This window comes from Ceratotherium simum, chromosome 34 (genome assembly GCF_057802395.1).
Source record: "Ceratotherium simum simum isolate JZ-2026a chromosome 34, ASM5780239v1, whole genome shotgun sequence".
NCBI classification, from domain to species: domain Eukaryota; kingdom Metazoa; phylum Chordata; class Mammalia; order Perissodactyla; family Rhinocerotidae; genus Ceratotherium; species Ceratotherium simum.
In genome coordinates, this window is record NC_141933.1 from 5723790 (window position 1) to 5742107 (window position 18318).

Genomic DNA, 18318 nt, shown 5'->3' on the forward strand with positions numbered 1-18318 from the left:
TTGACTAAACAGCAAGAACAGTCACACGGAGACCTAGTTGAAGGCCCCCCCTCTTTTCCCTTTGGTGAGCTAGCTCCCTCCCCAACCCAAAGGCCTTCCTGAACCTCCAAGGACCGCCAACTTTGAAGCCAGGGTGTCCACTCCAAATGCCAGGGCTGAGGCCCCAGTCAGTCACTTTCTCTGCTGGCCAACCAGAATGCTCTGGAGGAAAATCATCTCTACTTTTTTTTTTTTTTTTAGTAATTTTACTTTATTTATTTATTTATTTTTTGTGAGGAAGATCGGCACTGTGCTAACATCTGCCAATCCTCCTCTTTTTGCTGAGGAAGACTGGCCGTGGGCTAACATCCATGCCCATCTTCCTCCACTTTACATGGGACACCGCCACAGCATGGCTTGCCAAGCAGTGCGTTGGTGCACGCCCGGGATCCAAACCAGCGAACCTCGGGGCCGCCGCAGCGGAGCGCGCGCATTTAACCGCTTGCGCCACCGGGCCGGCCCCTCATCTCTACTTTAGACTCAAGAAACACCACCCCTAGGAATTTACCAGGGGACAGGTCAATAGCACAGAGAGTATCTGTAAGGTATGACAAGGGAATTAAGGGTGATGAGATGGAGCAAAAACATAACTTCTCACGCAGCACACATGTTCTGGCCAGAGAGGACCAAGGTCAATTTAAAATTGGCTCGAGGCTTCCAGTCCTGAGCAGGCTAGACAGCAGCTCGGAGGCAGCCTGAGGGCCTCCAGCAGGGAGGCTCACCTGGTGGTAGAAGGTTCTATCAAGTCTATGAGAAGCAGGAGCAGTTTTTCCTCCCCGCTCTGAATATCACTCAGCAGCAGCTGGCGCTGACAGTGCCTGGATGGAGGAGCAAGAACTTCCAGGTCCCTCCCCTGCACCTTGAACCTGGAACCTGCGCTTTGAACTTGGGTCATTCCCAGAAGTAACGTCCGGGAAACACCCAAGGAAAAACTATTTTGCAAAATTTTCTCGGCCACGAGACAAGTCATGGAAAACTTGGAGAAGTTTTCATTGAGCAGTAGCCCAGTTCAATTCCCTTTTTTTTCCAGATTTTCCCCCTCTTCTTTGAGCATATAATTTACATGCAGTAATTGTACAGAACTTAGAGTTACAGTCAGAGAGTTTTTACAACATATGCACCCCGGTAACCACCCCCTGGACAGAAGATATTTCCATCACACCAGAAAGCTTCTCATGTCCCTACCTAGTCAATGCCACCTGCCTGGAGATTTCCATCCCCATAGATTGTTTTTTTTCTGGTCTTTGGACATCACATATTTGGAATCACACAATTTGTACTCTATGGTTTATGGCTTCTTTTACCTCTACATAACGTTTTTGAAGTTCATCCATGTTGAAGCTCATTCATTATTATTTCTGAGAAGGATTTCATCACATGGATAGACCACAATTTGTCTATCCATTCATTACAAGTAAAGCTGCCACAGATATCTTTGAAGAGAGAAAGAGAGAGAGAAATAAAAAGAGAGAGAAATAAAAAAGAAAGAGAGAGAGAAAGACAGGGAGAGAAAGGAACAAATTATAACCTATTGAACAAAATAGGAACCCATAAGTCCATAGTAAAACAAATATATTAATACATTGAAAGTTTGATGAGGAATGGGATGTTTACATCCTCTCAAATACCTCTCCACAGAATACTTACTTGTTACAAAGGGAAAACAAGAGATTTTCCAGTGGAGAAGGTTGGCAGACGTCCCTTAACCAAGTGACCCAAGAGAACGTCATCAGTTACAGGTCAAATGGAAATCCTTCACCTCCTGATAGGACTCCACGAGAAGAACACAGCTTCACTGCTGTGACATTCCCGCCAAAGACACCTGACCTTAATACAATCATGAGGAACCAGCAGAAAAACCCAAATTGAGGGACATACTGCAAAACAAGTGGTCTGTAACCTTCAGGAGTGTCAAGGTCATGCGGGTCAAGGAAACATGAGGAACATTCCAGAAGGAAGCTGAAGAGACCGGACAAGTAGGGTACTGCAGGACTCGGGACAAGCTCCCTTGCTATAATGGACATTATTAGGGTCATTGGGAAAATTTGAATGCGGTCTGAAGATTAAACGGCAGTGACCTACCAATGTTTATTTCTTGATTTCGATTCTCATAGTCTGGCTTTACAGGGGGATATCTCAGTTGGAAGGAAACACATCCTGACCTGTTCAGAAGCATCTGAGTTCATGGAGCATCTGGGCGGCGACCTACAGTCATACAGTTCAGAGAAAATAATTCTTTTTGCTATGCTTGGAACCTTCCTGTAAGTTTGAAATTATTAAAAAATAGTAAGATTAAGCTTTCCCTGCCCTTGAGGGGACACGTTTTTCAGCTGCCGTGGGTCCTTTCTGTGTTTACTTCCAGGTGTGTGTGATAGGACAGGGCTGACTAAGCCTGGGCTTCTCTTTGTGGTGGGGAAGATAAAAGAGGGTGTGTGGTGGGAACCCGAAAGACTACCATCCCTCAGGGGCACGGGGCTGTGCCTGGGGCCTGTCTGATTGCCCCAGGTGGACAGAAATCCCAGGACATCTCTGGGCTTGAGGGGCAGGGACGGATCTGTGCGCTTTGTGGGGGTGGGTGGTGCAGAAGCTTCCTCAAAAGACCAGCTTGAGCCCCCGGAGCAGGGAGAGTGGTCAGAGACCCACTTACACCTCCTTTTGTCCCTGTAGCAATCCTGGACGGTTAGCATCATCCTTCATGTGTTGAGCCTCTGGGTGCTGGAGATACAGCAGCAAACAAGGCAGACACAGCCCCCTGCCCTCAAGGAGCTTGTAGCCTGGAAGGGAGAGATAGCTGGTAGAAGCAATGAGTAAGTAAAAGATACAGATGCTAGATGGTGATGTGTGCTAAGGAGAAAAAAACAAAAAAACCCAAAGGCCATCAATGGAGAATGAAAGCTAGGTATTGACCTGAGCAATGAGTAGAATATCTCTCTGAGAGGTAGAAGCTGGCTTGTGTGTGCATGTGTGCGTGTGTTCAATTATAGCCGTACTCTATCTGAAATGCCTATTAAACACCTAAGTGTCTGGTGTCAGAAGTTCAGAGAAGTCCAGGCTGGAGACAGGAATTTGGGCATCTTAAGCACATAAATGATTTTAAGAGTCTGAATGAGACGACCTAGGCAGGTCTGAGGCCCAGCACCTTTTCACAGCTGAGGGGATGGGGTGTAGACAGGCTACATCATTTGCCCCACATCACCTGGCTGGTAAGTTGTGGAGCTGGGATTCACATCCAAGTCAGACTTGTGCCAAGCCCCTGTTCACAGCTGCTGTGAAGTCTTGCTGCTGCTGACCGAGGGGCCTTGGGCAGGTCACTGACCTCTCACGGGCTTGGTTTCCCCATCTACTAAAGGAGGGGTAAGCAGTGGAGGGGTGGGTGGGACACAAGGACGTACAGAGGGTCCAGTGGTGCTCAGGCAGGTGGCCAGGGAGCCAGCAGCCACCCAGGCGGGTCCTGGGTGTGCCCCCTCCCTTTCCCGCCAGTCTCAGACACCTGCTGTCATCACAACAGCCCAGTCTTCCGGGCAGGGGTGGGGGGACCGGGTGAGATGCGTGTGCAGGGTCCAAAAGCCAACACCTATCACTTTACGATGAGAAGCCTCACGCCACCCAGCCTGGAGTTCTGGGTCCGGCCTGACCTGTGGGCCCTCCCTGTGGGTGCAGGATCCCTGCAAGCAAGTCTCTGCCAGCAGGTCACTGGGTGAACTTGGCATTTGAAGAAGGGGAGTTGGAGAGAGATGCAGGGTTGGTGGGACCAGGCTGGGTCTCTGGAGTGCCCCTGGGCTCTGTTGGGGGGACTGGAATAGGCTCCATGGCCTCAGTCAGCGCCCTGGCAAGGGCACGGCTCCCAGGTCAGCTCCAGGCTGGTCTGGTGCTCCTGGTCTTCCGGGGCTGGCCAGACCCCTTCCGATGACTCAGTCTTTCTTTAGAGTTGTTAATATCTTTCCCTCTGCCCAGGCTTGGTGGGGGGCCCACGGCCTCTGTGGCTTAGCACTTCCACTCTGGGGCATCCAGAGCCTTCACAGTGTAAATGCCAATGGCTCCTGTCACGTGGGGGCTGGGCAGGTGCCTGGCCACACCACTTCCTGTCCCCCATCCCCCCTGCCTCTGCCAGCTGGCAGGAGGAGGCCTCCAGCTGGCCACGCTCACTGTGGGGAAGTCGAATTTCCAGTCTCTCCCAGGAAAGCAGCTCCGGGCTGTGCCCTCTCCCCGGCTCAGCCCTGGCCTCTCTTCAGCATGGCTCCATCAAGGTCCTGAGCCCCAACTCAGCTCTGCCAGGAGCTCCGGCCTGCCCTAGGCTGCTCAGCTGAGGCTGGAAGCAATGCAGGGAGGCTGGGGGAGGGACAAACCCAGCACCCAGGAGCCTGAGAGGAAGCTGTGCTTGGGTTTGCTCATCTGTCTCCCCTGCCAGACTGCAGGTCAGGCCTGTTCCCTTGCAAGTCACCGCCCAGAACACTTGGTCTGGCCCTGGGCAGTGAGTAAATGGAGATGCCAGCATCTTGGGAGTCTGGAGGCTTTACAGGGCTGGGGGTTTGGATGTCAGCCTCAGGGGTCCGTGTTGGGGTAGACTCTGGAACACTCGGAGTGGGGAGGACACTGGTGTTCGGGGCTGTGAACGGTTGCCCGGGCATGGTTGGACTTGGGGCCTGGCCACCAAGACCTAGTGGGTCCACAAAGGGCTGTGGCTGCCCATTGGAGGCAGACAGCATTTCCCTCCTGTGCACGCCTCCCATGGGCGTCCAGTGGGGCTGTGTGTGGCAAAGGCAGCCTCAATGGGGTGCAATTTGAGTATTTGGAGCCAAGCGCTGTGAAAATCTTGGAAAGAATGTCTAGTGATATATCAGAAACTAATAAGACCAAAACAATCATTTGTTAGTTGTGTCTGCAAAGAGGAACATGGCAAGGTGAATTCTGATGCCACAGACGATCCCATGGCTTTTAGAGTGAAAGATCAGGAAGCACAGAGCAATGTGCCTGGATTTGCTTTACCTGAGAGGTGGGGAGGCTCCGCTCCACCAAGCTCCCAACCCCCAAGTCGGCCTTGGGAGGGGGGAAGCAGGGAGGGAAGGTGACGACAGTGAGAGGAGCTCTGGTGTTGAAGCTCTAGAGCTGTCTCTGCCTCTGTTAGATACATGCCCTCAGCAAATCACTGTGCCTCAGTTTCCCACGTGTGGAAGGAGTAATATGCATCATGTCTACTACCCAAAGTCGAGGAGGTGGGAAAATGAGGTTGGCACCTGTGTTGGTGTTAGTCAGACCAGTCCTTGTGGTCATCCACACTCTCCCCTGAACCATCCTTTACGGTGTGCCTACTCTGTGCCAGGCCCTGGGGATGCAGGGAAACCAAGGCGGACGTGGAGCTCTTCCTGGAATCGGTCTACCAGCTCCCTCAGTTCCTCAGTTCCAGAAGCCTCTTCCCCCCCCCCCACCCAGGGCCATTGTACCTGTTGGCCCCACATTTCCTGACCACTCCTTTTTCCTAACACACTCCAATCCACCCTCAGGTCTCCAGCTTCCCTAGGGACATCTTTAGGCACCAGCTCCGTGCACTGCCCACCGGTGGCAACCTCAGCTCCTCCTTGATGTCTGTGTTTTTCACCAGAGCACTGGGGGAGGTCTCTGGTTCAGGCCCTGACTAGCTGTCTTAGAGGTCCCCTAACCTCTCTGTGCCTCAGTTTTCCTCCATGGAACTGGGAACCACAATCGTCTCCACCTCCTGGGGGTTGTTGGAAGGAGTGAATGCGATAGGGCACCAAGCCTGGGCACGGTGCCTAGTAGCCAGTAAAGGTTGTATACATGTTACTCCCGTTGTTATTTTGTAGTCATTATCATCAGACTGCCGGGTCCAAAGGGTGGGGCTTTGCACCGTCCCCGCAGCGCAGCACCTGGCGCGTGTGAACCACTCGGCATCTTCCCGACCTGCCTCAGCTCCTTGAGGGGGCTGCATCCTTGGTGCTGGCACTGCCCAACTGGGGAGAGAATGGCGATCCCACTGTGTCACGGAAAGCCCGGCACCCAGTAGGTGCTCAGGAAATGGCCGGTGGACACTAGGAAGCGAGTGGCCGGATGAACGCACGCTCACTCCCTCCTCCCTTCCACAGTGCGCGGTGGAATGCTCGGGCTGCCCACATGGTCTTTAAGGGTGTATCCGCCTCCAATGACACCCATTCCCACAACAAAGAAGCTCGCCTCCGTGGGGCCACCTCCCCTCGCCGCAACCGGGAGGCGCAGTGGGTGAAGAGCCTGCCCATCCCCCAGGGCTGCCCGGCATCCCAGCTCGAGAGCTGTCCCCGGTGGGCGCAGCGGCGACAAGGGCCCAGCGCGGGGGGCGTCTGGCTCGCGGGCCCCGCCGGGACCGGACGAGCGAAGAAACCTCAAGCCGGGGTGGCGCCCGAGGGGCGCACGGCGACGCCGCCTCCAGCCGCGATTTAAAGGGCAGCGAGGGGCGGAGGGATCCCTGCCGACTGCTCAGCGCGGATCCCTCCGCCGCGAGCCAAGCGAGGCGACGACTCGGCCCTGCCTTTCAGAATTCGCCTTTTGTCCCTCCGCCGTCGCGAGCACCCGGCAGGGAACTCATTTCTTTCTCGTGTTTCTCCGCCTCCCGCCGCCGAGTCCCGTAAAAGCAACAGAGGAGGCCCAGGCGGCGCGAGCCACCGTAGTGTCCCTCCGCCCGGCCGAGGGTACTCCTTTTCGTGTCCTTCCACCGTTCCCGGGCGGCGTCCGAGCGGCTCACCGGGGGCGGCGACGCGTCTGCGGCGCGGACGGCGAGGCTCCGGAGCTATGAGGTGAGGGCGCCCAGGCACCGGAGGCGGCAGCGCGGTGTCAGGAGCCAGGACGCGGAACCCCCAGGCCGGTGGCTGCCTCTGGGACCCCGCGGGCGCACGGGAGGCGAGGTGAGGCCCGGGGCGCGGGGCGCGGGGGCGCGGCGCGGTGGGGGCGGGGGGCTCGGGCCGCGCTGGGACTTATTTCCCGACAGCGGAGGGAGCTGGCGGTGCTGCGGTTGGCGCCGCCATCTTGGATTTTACTCTCCATTTTTCTGTGGAATTATTTTTTGGTGATTAATTTTCGTGGGGGCCGGGGAAGCGTCGCCGGGCGGCGCGGGCCGCCAGCGCAGCGGCCGGGCGGCGGGGCCTCGACGCGCCCCAAGGAGGAGCGGGCGGCGCCCGGCGGTGAGAGGGGGGCGCGGGCGGGCGGGCGGCGGGGGCGCCGGGGCGGCGGGGCGCGGGGCCCGGGCGGGGGCCGCGGCGGGGCGGGGGCGCGGCCGGGGGAGGGGCGGCGGCCGGGGGCGCGGGCCTGCAGTGGGCGCCGCGGCCGGAAGGGAGCGGTAGCGACTGCCGGGCAGCGCCGGGCCGGCCCGCGGTCGCACGAGGGGAGCAGCCCCGGCGCTCGCGATTGGGGGACTCTGTTTTTCCTCTTCTCCAATGGGCAGCCGTGAACGGTCTCGCCCAATCTGCTCCCGCGGCCGCGCTCCACTTTGGGTTGTTTTTGTTTGGGCTCGAGCCTCCTCTAGCGTCTCCTCCCGGGCCGGCCCCCTCCCCACTCCGTCTCTCCCTGGACAGCGCTCCGGCTTCTGGCCTCCCTGCCCCGGGGCCCGAGGCGACGCTGGTTCTCCAGAGTGGCTCATTGTCCTTCCACTTGTCCCGAGACGATGTGTATGCGAGTCCTTCCCACCTGTGAGAGGGGACAGACGTGTTTTCAAGATGACAGCTGGGCCCACCTTGCTGGAATGGTATAGACGCGCGTTAGACCCGGAGAAACGCGCTCCCTCTCTATTTGGGTTCATTTGACCCCGTTCTGGAGCTCTTACTTCCGATCCATTGAGTGGGGAAACTTTAGGAAGACTGAGGAGGTGAATGTGTGTTCTTTGAAGTTCGTTTTCGAGAACTTGCCAAATGATCTTATCTAGAGTAGTGAGCAGATGAATTGACTGGTTTTGATTGTCATTCTTTTCATCAGGACCTTGTTAGGTTTAAACTACTTTGACATAAAGTATAGTAAACGTGGCCCCATAGGTCCGAGGACTGGTGTGGAGGATCATCCGAGGAAGCAGTTGCCAGCTGAAACTTTTTTCCTTTATTCTTTAATATTGAGAACACGTATAAATTTTGATGATTAGTGTAAAAGTATCAATATTTTGAAAAGGGAGGGGGAAATCATTTTTGCCTGAAATAATCACAGATAATTTGTACCTATTGAAAAGCGTACTTAAAGAGTTACTTACTGTAGATACAAGTTTACTTTGTAGCCGAACGTTTAGCAACTTGAACCAGAGGTGTGGCCCTCGCTGTTGAGACTCCTATATTCCGAGATTAAAGTCCACAAACGCTTTAATCCCAGCACGTGTGGGAGCTCAGGCCCATTTTCCAGTTCTTACTCTCTAAACGTTCTACATCCTGCTCTCCCTTTCCCAAGCGCTGGCCCCACTAGTTTCCCATGCCTGGTGGCTTTTGGTCACATCCTGCCCAGCATTCCTACACCCCCTTCCCCCCCTCCCCATTCACACCTGTCTTTCAGAAAGGCCCATGAGAATGTTACCTCCTGGCGAAAGCGTCTCTTACACACGCAGGTGCGGGGACTGGTCCACTCAACAGAATGCACACTTTGTCTGGGTCCCCTGCACGATTGTTATGTTGTATTACATTTGGTTGGTTACTTGCCCACACTGTCAGCTTTCTTGTGAGCTTGTGGTGTTATTATGTATCTCCTCTGCCCCGGGGCAGGTACAGCATAGGCTGTCAATAGACACTTGATGAAAGTGTTAATTTATTAATCTCCAAGTTATCAAGATTAATAGTTTGTATTTAGTATTTCAAAGTATGTCCATTCTAATGTTGTTAGAAAACGTTGTTGTCATTAACAAAACAACTTAGTTTGAGAGTGAAAGGAATATTGTGGATACTTAGCCTTCAAGAGGAGAGTAGAATGGGCTCGGTATTTTTACCCATAAACTTTGAAACCAAACTCTTTCAAAGTAATTTCCAGGTGCTCTCTTGCCTGTGTTTTCATCTGTCGTCTTGTACACAGTGAACTGCTTACGTTTTGAACTCTCCGTACTTTAACCAAATACCAGTGGGCAGTCCTGGGGGGAGATGGAGGTGGGGGGGTACAGCAGGATATGCATGTGAAGGAAGTGCTTGTTTGCGTGTCTTTGAGCCTAGCGTTTTGTGGGTGGGGGTGTTGGTTTGTAAATTTTCCCTTGGGTCATATAAATCTGGGATTGAATCTGATCTTTATGTGAGTATCAATTTGTGGGTTTATAGGACACAAGTGTGTGGCCCGGTTGTGTTGCAAAGACGTTTATGTGTGTAGCAGCTCCCTGTCCACAAGAATGCCCTTTCCATGGCTTATGAGGGCAAATGCTTTCAGATAAATCATGTAGATTCCATTATTTTATACTCCTGCTTGCCATATATGAGCTCTGCTTTCTCTCCAGTCACCAAATTCCTTCTCCTTCATGGGCAAGAGTTACAAGACCATGTCAGCCCTAGAACACTCTAGTTCTTGTCTTCCACGCGTTCAAGACAAGCACCATGTGTCTTTGCTCCACTGTGACACACTTGGTTACACAGATATACTAAAAGCAAGGAGAGAACGCGGGGTAGTTGTCGCTGAGATAGAGCGCTATGCAATAGAAGTAAGTTTTTGTATAAGATGGAACTTATTTTTTCAGCCTGATGTTTAGTTACGTTTATATTAAGTGGGAAAAATTTATTCTACTGACGTGTCTTGGTTCAGGAAATGGTTTTAATTGCTGTAAGAAGCACAAGCCCAAATTATTACAAGATAAAACTTAAAACTAGCCAGTGCACTTTCAATTGCAAGCATTAGGGGGTTCTAAGCATTAGAACACAGTGATTTGAAAAGTAATTTCTTTCTTGAATACAATGTCAACTTTGAAATCTTAAAATATATACTTCCTGTTTGAAGCTCTTAAGTTTGAAATGTGAATTAAACCCTGCAGTTTTAATGCCCGAGTTCCATTAACAAGCTGTACAAGGAAGGGGTTCTAGCAAACAGGGAGGACCCTAGGGCTTTGTCTAGAGGATTTTTAACGGGGGAAAGTTTAACACCTTTCTTTTCATTCTTTCTACTAACTCTACACTCCTCCTCCCCCCCAAAAAAACTCTACAGATCTGTTTTTCCTTGAATTCTTACTGTCATCCCTTTTCTTCCCCATAATTTGGTGTTTCCTAGAAGATGAGAAGTGTGGGCTGAGAGGAAAGGTCGTGTCTGATCAATATCTAGCCCTGTATTTATCTGTTAATGTGATTGGAGTTTCTCTTTGTCCTAGTCAAATTAAAGAAAGTACTTTTCAGTTACAAAAATATCTTATTTTGTTCAACAGACACGTTCCCAAATTTTAGTCATGCACATCTTATTTTAAATGCATTACAGGATTTTACTATTTTAAAGGCTTGCTATAGAGCAAATCCATCTGTACAGGAAAGACTCATCACCTTATTTTTGTAAATCAACATTAATGTCTAATGTTAGCTTTTTAAAAAACTTTTCGTTTGATCCCCATATTGCTTGGAGGCAGTAAATTAGAGGGGATATATTATCTTTATATAGTTGGTGATGGAACCAGGAACAATTTGCATTAACTCTTAAAATAGTCTCACAAAAGGGAAAAAAACGTCACTTATCCATGGTCATTCATGGTCTAAATTATCTTTTGCATCACAATTTTCCTTCCCTCTTGCTGAAGGGTGCCTAGGACCATCATACCAGTTCCGTCACTCACTGCCTCTGGCTCCTGCGTCTGCCAGCCAGATTTGGGGCTGCCTGGTGTCTGCGAGACAAACTCAAACACCACATAGTCTTCCAGGGTTGTGTGTAATTATGACTACTATATATACATGTAATTCTGGGGCTGGATGGAGGACCATTAGAGTAAGAATCTGTGCTGCTCTGTCATTTACGTCAGACAGTGGTAGGGCCAGGCCTCAGTTTCTCTGTCTGTAAAATAACTAAACATTAGTCTCTGAGATCATTTCAATCCTAAATTATACTTTATCTTTTACACTTAATTGCCACCCTATTCTCTCACTTCTAAGAGCTATTTTAATCATAGTTTGACATCTCTGTAATTGGTTTACATAGTTCATCTGTATATTCCATGTAGTTTTTCCCCTTTTTTTGAAATGTTAATAAATTGATGGTATAGCTTACAATCAGCTGAGTTTTAGAATTGAGAGACTAGGGTATATCAATGGTCTCAAAAGCTTGATTCTTAAGGTCTGTATGGCTCCTTGTCAGTTGCCATCTCTGCAAGATGTCTTATTTTCTGTATTATAGTACACTGAAGAAGAAAGTAACAAGACGTAGGAAGTATTCGCTAATGATAGCCTCTTTATTTATGGGTGATACACATGCGGCTTAAATATTGCATAAACCCCAGACTGCAGTGTAAACATGAGGGTTCTGGACCCAGCCTCACCACCAAATAGCAGTTTGACTTTAGCAAAGCCACTTCTCTCTGAGCTTTAGCCATCTCATTTGTGATGTTAATACCTGTCTCACCCACCTATAGGGTTGCCAAGCTGCTGAACCCTCAGTCGTGTGTTAGGGTGAAACAAACCGTATTCCACCTTGTACCATCTTTGTAGGAACACCCAGTCAGCAGATTTCTAATGGCACTGGTCTTAGGCAAAAGGCCCCTTCAGTGAAGGGTCATTCTGCTTTTTATTCTGCACCCTTCTGACCTGTTCAGATACTGGGTCTTCATGTGCTTCCCTTTGGTTTTCAAGGTCGCCCATTCACCTAGTAGCCCTGCTTGATTTTCTTGAAAGCTGAAGCTCTCGTGCGCCCTCTAGTGTTCCCTGGACACAACTAATATTCCAGCACCATGAACAGTGCCCGGTGGCTCCCAGTAGGTTCTTGGTAAATGTTGGGTTTAGTGGACTCTGGGTCTGCAGAGTGATTCATTTTGTCTGTCTGATTTGTGTAACAAGGTTGAAGTATCTGATACAGTTTAATGGTCTCTGAGGAGTATTTTGATTTTCAAGGAAATGGCTTTTGTTTCATGGTGTGGAGGAATGTGTATTTTTAGCAAGAAAACCAACGTACTCTTAAGAAGGGGGACCTCCCCCGAGTGAGGAGTAAAGGGGGGCCTGATCCCTCAGCCAGTGAACCAGTGGAATGTGGGGCTGTAGAGGCTATATGGAAACCTTCTTTTCCCTCCCCCTTAAAAAAGAAACAAAAACAGACCTCATTCAGGGTCTGGGAGGATTTAGACAAAGCCAGTTGCCTCAGAAAATATTTGTTTGATATCAGGAGTGTTTTTGAAACTCTCCCCCCCAAAAAAGGTGATCGCTTCTATATTTATGCTTTTGATTTCTTTTCGTTGATCATCCAGTCTAAAGTCTATTCCTACATTATTCTCTCTCCTAACGTTCTATTTGTTTCCTTTATAGCTCTTACCAGAATTTATAGTTTCATCCTTGTTGGATTGTGTCTCTTCCCACACTGTATTCTGAGCTCCGTGAAATCAGGAACCATGCCTATTTTGTTCTGGGGTCTTACTCTTCAAATATGGGGCAAAGTATGTTTAAAAATTTGTTTGAGTCAGGATTGTATTGCTTTCTTATATGGTGTCAAGCACATACAGCCTCTCTCAACCCAGCCTTGGCTTAATTTTTTTCTAATTCTCAAGGCTTGCTCTCATTTGTAAAATGTGGATGGTGATAGTAGTATTGTATATACTTAATATTTTTATTGTATAAATTATATATTGTATAATTTGATATTTTTATTATATGTTAATGAATATATTTACTGTATTGTGTATGTTAAAGGACTGTGATGGAGGTAAAGGATGTGACGCACGTAAAGTTATTAGCACAGCTCTTGGGTCATAGTAGGACAACAATACAAAATGGTGCCCAGAAAACGAGAGCTTCGAGGTGTGTCTCTGCTGTGCCCAGGACTGCCGGATCATCCCTGTGGCCTTCAGTTCTTCACTCGCGTCGTGAGCGGACTCTTTTTAGCTGTGAGTTGGACACTGTGCTGGGCATTTCACAGCACCTGTCCCCAGACGCTCTAAGTGGAGATGCTGCTTTGCAGGATCTGTCTCCGTCTCAGTGCCAGTGTGTGTCTTGCTCGTTTTATTTTCTGCTCTCTTCCCTCCTCTTTTTTCTTTCCTTTAACTGCCCATGATAAAGCTCAAACTTTTTTTTGGTTTCATATATTGGCAGCACATTATCTTGTCAGGAGAAGTTAAGTACTTTGGGCGGGCAGTTTATCTCCCTGAGCCTATTTCTTTTAATCTAAGGCTTGTTCTGAAATTCTGTGATTCTTTGAATTGAGATAACGTTGAAATGCTTGGTAAACTGTAAAGTCCTTTTATTAATGTTAATCTCCTCACAGTCCCTACTTCTTTCCTGACTTCTAACATCTTATGACAGCTTCACCTGGGTAGTGCCCGCACCCCTCAAATTTAGCAGATCCAAACATTCTCATCTTTTCTGCAAACGTGTTCCTTCTGTAGTCCCTAACCCAGTTAATGGCCCTCTTGCAGTCTCCCCAACTAAAGATTTCAGGATGACTCATCTTGAATTCCTCTTTGTTCCTCACCACCTGTATCTAATTTGTTACGAAGTCTTGCCAAGCTTACTTGAAACATCAGAGCTTTTCTGCCTTTCCCCACCTGCTGCTACTGTTGCATTTAATTTTGTAACTCGTGTCTCTGCCTCCAGTCACATGCTTTTCCACCAGTGAGGTCCTTTCTGGAGTACAACTGAGCGGATTCTCCAGCCTTTCATCTGTATAACCAAAAAAAGAGGCAAAAGTACCTGCTTTACGGGGTGTGAGAATTAAGTGATGAATATAGGAAGCACCAAATGAATGGAGGAGCTGTTATTTATTGTTGTTTTTAAAAATGGAGTTACAGTAAGAGAAAATGTTTTACCAGATATACACAACAAACTAAATTCCACTGTAACAAAATCTGTAATCCCTCTGAATGTTGATATGGGGGGTGTAGTTTGGCATGATTTTTGATTATACGTTGGTGCCAGAAGTCCCTTTCCTTCTCCTCGGGAGCAGTAGGGAAAAGCAGAGCTGACCTCAGCTCTGTGTCATAAATTAGCACTCCCAGTCCTTTTTTATTCTCTTGAAAATGTGTGCTTTTTCTAATGGATGAGGTGATGTGATTTTTTTCTTGTGGGAGTTATGGTAGGATGAGGAATGGAGGGGAAATTTCTGCTGAATTCAAGTTTTGTGAATAGCGCATCGCCATGTCTGGCCCTGTTTGTTTCTGCATTAGTTACTTGAAAAGAGGAGACAGTTGGAGACTTTTATTAGCAATTTCTGCTCATTTAATCCTTGTGCCAAACCAAGGAGGTAGGCCCTATTTTCATGGTACTCGTGAGGCATTAGTGAGGTCAAATGACTCGTCCATGGTCGCACTGCTGGAGAGTAATGAACGGAGCCAGGGTGGGACCCAGGGGCTTTGCCTCCAGCCGGAGCCGCATCCTGAACCGCTGTGTGCACTGCCTCCGGCAAAGTCTGCCACTTGGCAAACCCAGTGTTGGCCTTTAAGACCCAGCCCAAGAATCACCTTTTGGAAGTTTTTCCCATCCTCATCTTTGCCCAGTAAGAATTGATTATTCTTTGTTCTGCTGACCTCATAGCTTCTGAGGAACTGTGGGCTGTACTTACAGACTTTTGACACTAGGTGGCATCTGTTCATAGAAAAGTAAAATGCTGTTTGGGTCTCAGAGGAAACAGTAACAAAGGAAGCAGCCTTGATTTTATTTATAGGCACAACCAGGTAAGCAGATGGATCCAATACAGAGAGATGTGGAGGCAGGCTTTTTTTTTTTTTTTAGCAGAACTTCTCTCAACAGCCACATCAGGTAAAACCTTTATTTTAGAGATAACCAAGTGAGAGAACTGGAGACAGAAATCTTTCTTATATGAAATTCTTTATTGTGATACGGATTGGACATGGATAAATAAACTATGAAGCAGTATTTTCTGTAATGAGGCAATTAGAGAGAAGTTAATTATATGCCCAGCTGTAGATCAGTGGCGGAATAAGTAAGTGTGTTGTAAACGTCTGGCCGTAGACTTACCACTAGTGGATATTCTGCTTAAAATGTTCTGCTGGGCCGGCCCCGTGGCTTAGCGGTTAAGTGCGCGCGCTCCGCTGCTGGTGGCCCGGGTTCGGATCCCGGGCGCGCACCGACGCACCGCTTCTCCAGCCATGCTGAGGCTGCATCCCACATACAGCAACTAGAAGGATGTGCAGCTATGACATACAACTATCTGCTGGGGCTTTGGGGGAAAAAATAAATAAAATCTTTAAAATGTTCTGCTAAATGAAACATTCTAATAGTTTTCCTCTTTATTGTAAATTTTTATATAAATATAAAAATGTTCAATCATGACACTTCTGAGGAAGGTCTTGGTTAACTGGGCTTAAGCACAGTGAATGAGTAATTAGATGTGTAATTGAGACACCAGCTTTATCTTCAAAATCCATATAGCTCTCTCTGTAGCCATGCTTCCATACCTGCAGTTGAAGAGGGAAAATGACTTTTTTAAAGTGTATTTAAAACAACTTTAAAAAGTTGTTTTAAAAAAGGTGTTTAAAATCTTTTTTCCTGTGACACTTTGGAATTTTATGTATTTTTGGACTCTGTTAACTGTAAAGCATTTTTCCTTTGGTTTACTTGTTCATGGTCTCTGTGTTAGTTTCCTGTGGGTGCTGTAACACATTACCACAAACTTGGCTTAAAACAGCAGAAATGTATCCTCTCACAGTTCTGGGGCCCAAAAGTCCACCATCACTTTCACTGGGTCACAATCGAGGTGTGGGTAGGGCTCCCTCCGGAGGCTCCACGAGGGAATCTGTTCCTTGCCTCTTTCCTTCTGGTGACTGTGGCGTTCCTTTGCTATGGCCACATCCCTCCAGTCTTTGCCTGTCCTTCTCTTGTGTGTGTCAAGATCAGTGTGTCAGATCTCAGTCTGCCTCTGATAAGGGCACTTGTGATAGCATTTCGGGCCGACCTGGATAATCTCTTTTATGTTGAAATCCATAATTTAATCACGTTTCCAAAGACCCATTTCCTTATAAACTAACATTCACAGGTTTCAGGTTAGGACCTGGTATCTTTGGGGACCATTTTCCAGCCTACTCCATCCTGCTTTAGAGCAGTTAGCGCAGCCAGTTTAGCATGATTTGTGGTGCTGTCTCCAGCCATCATTTTATCCTGGAAGGGGGTGGGTGGAGCATTATTAATGCATTGGTGGGAAACTGCTCAGAATCAGGCGCCATTCCCTTGCTGCTCCAAATGGGGCTTTACCACCTGAGTCTGCTTGGGAAAGCTGTTAAATGGCTGAACAAAAATGCATATGAGTTTGACTCTACTGTACAAAAGCTGAAAGAGGAAAGCAGAGATGATACTTCTAATTAAATGACATCAGTAATTTTACAAGTATAAAGACCTCTTCTTTGCTCTGGAGTGTGGTGCTGGATGCCAGCTTAGCACTGACTTGGCGAGACAGCTCCAGGCTTACAGCAGCAGCTCTGCCTTAGGTGAAGGCTTAGTTCTGAATTCAGAAACACAAAAATCTCCAGGCTTTTCTTTCATAGTACTAGCACTCGCTAAACTCTGACGAGGCATCTAAATTCTCCAGTGAGATTTATTTCTGATGACAATATTTACGGGAGCAAGTTTTAAGGATAAAGTGGTCATGAATTCTTGGTAGTATTCTAACAAATTGGCAACTGAGCAATTGCCCTGTCAAACTGCATTATAGTCTGATGATGGAATATTGATCACAAATGCTTCTCATAGCTTTGCAGGGCTTCTTATATTGGCTTGAATGTATCAATTATTACTGTAGGATTCCGTGGAACTTTGGATATGTATTGATTGCAGATGGATTTGGAATAGCCATTGATAAAGACCAATTTGAAATTCTTTGGTGTGTTGTCAAGTCCTTTTGTAATTGTAGATTTGAGGGAAAGAACTCATGAACACTTGGGCTTATATGTAGCAGCTAGTTTGAGACTGGAACGGGGGATGTGGTGTGAAGGGACCTGTAGTGTGTTGGGCCTGGTGCTGGGTCCCAGTGATAGGAAGGTGTACCTTAGCTAGTTTATACCACAGGCAGAAGACAAATGTCATCAAGTAGTTACAGAAAGGAGTGAGTACAGTTGTTCAAGTATATAATAAGGCAGTCTTTGGGGTGGAGGACTGGGAGACGGAGGGGACTGGTGGGCAGGTTGGAAGCATCCCAAGAGCAAAGGCCCTGTGGTGGGCCTCCCACACTAGAGGGCTATCAGCTAGGCTGGAGAATCAGCTGGAGCAAGGACAGAGACAGGTGGGGCTGGGTCCTGCAGGACCTGGTAGGCATTGCTAAGGTAAGTTCTGTTAATGGTAGTTCTCAACAATTTCAAAATACTTTTATTTTTACTATACTGCATGTAGTTTTCATATGTGAGCTAGGCTGGACATGTGAGGCCCTAGAAGGAGAAATAGGTTTTTCACTTATCTTGTGGGACATTATTGGAATGATACCAGCCTGAAGAGTCACGCTCCTGGTCTGTGTGGATTATTTTGTCTGTTGGGGGGGTGTGTGTACAGGTTTGTCTTTGGTTTCCTCTTTGGACAGTGCCTTCTCTCATTTCCATTCTTTTTATTTGTGTTTGTCTTCCTTGTGCTTATTTTAAATATAAAGCTCCTGGAAGTCTGGGATTATGACACTTGAGCATCACAAAGTCCACAAGTGAAGGCGTCCAAAACTTGTAGAAGTATTTCAGTGGCATGTTAGGCTTCCCATCGCCCTAGAAGGCTGATTTTTGAATTGCTGTATTTAAGGTTTTAGAAATTGGCTTTAACTTACATACTCGTGAATGATACAGAAGGATTTTTGTGAAGTCTGTTTTATTTTTTTATGTATATCTTTAAACTTATTATAAAAGTAATATATGCTCATTTTGAAAAGTTGAACCTCTTGAAGAATATATCGTGTAACAGGTAAAAATTGCTTGTAATCTCATTCTCCAGAGATAATCCAGTTAACCATTTGGTGTATTGAATTGTTTTCTTAGCAAATTGTAGCTGAATCACTTGAAAAATGTTTGCTCTGCTTTTTCTCAATAAAGATTTCCAAAAGTCCTCTAGCAAGCTGGAGCCCTCTTTTAAAATGTGTGTTACCTTTTCCTCTTCAGCCACTTGGGAGTTGTTTCCTTGCCACTGGATAATTTCTCTAAGATAAACTGTCTGCGGGCAAGTTCAGCGTTGTACACTGGCTAGAGTTCTTGGTAAT

At 47.8% G+C, this 18318-nt stretch overlaps 1 protein-coding gene across 3 annotated transcripts in view; it reads left to right on the top strand.

Moving 5' to 3' along the window:
* The first annotated feature begins 6560 nt into the window (after positions 1-6560).
* The window catches only part of KMT5B (lysine methyltransferase 5B), a 55434-nt gene continuing 43676 nt past the window's right edge, over positions 6561-18318 (top strand). Inside the window, exon 1 of one of the 3 annotated variants that reach the window (XM_087422529.1) lies at positions 6561-6929. The gene's annotated coding sequence lies outside the window, so the exon portion shown is untranslated. The remainder of the gene's footprint in view (positions 6930-18318) is intronic. The other 2 variants (XM_087422530.1, XM_004437729.3) reach the window with 2 other exon arrangements.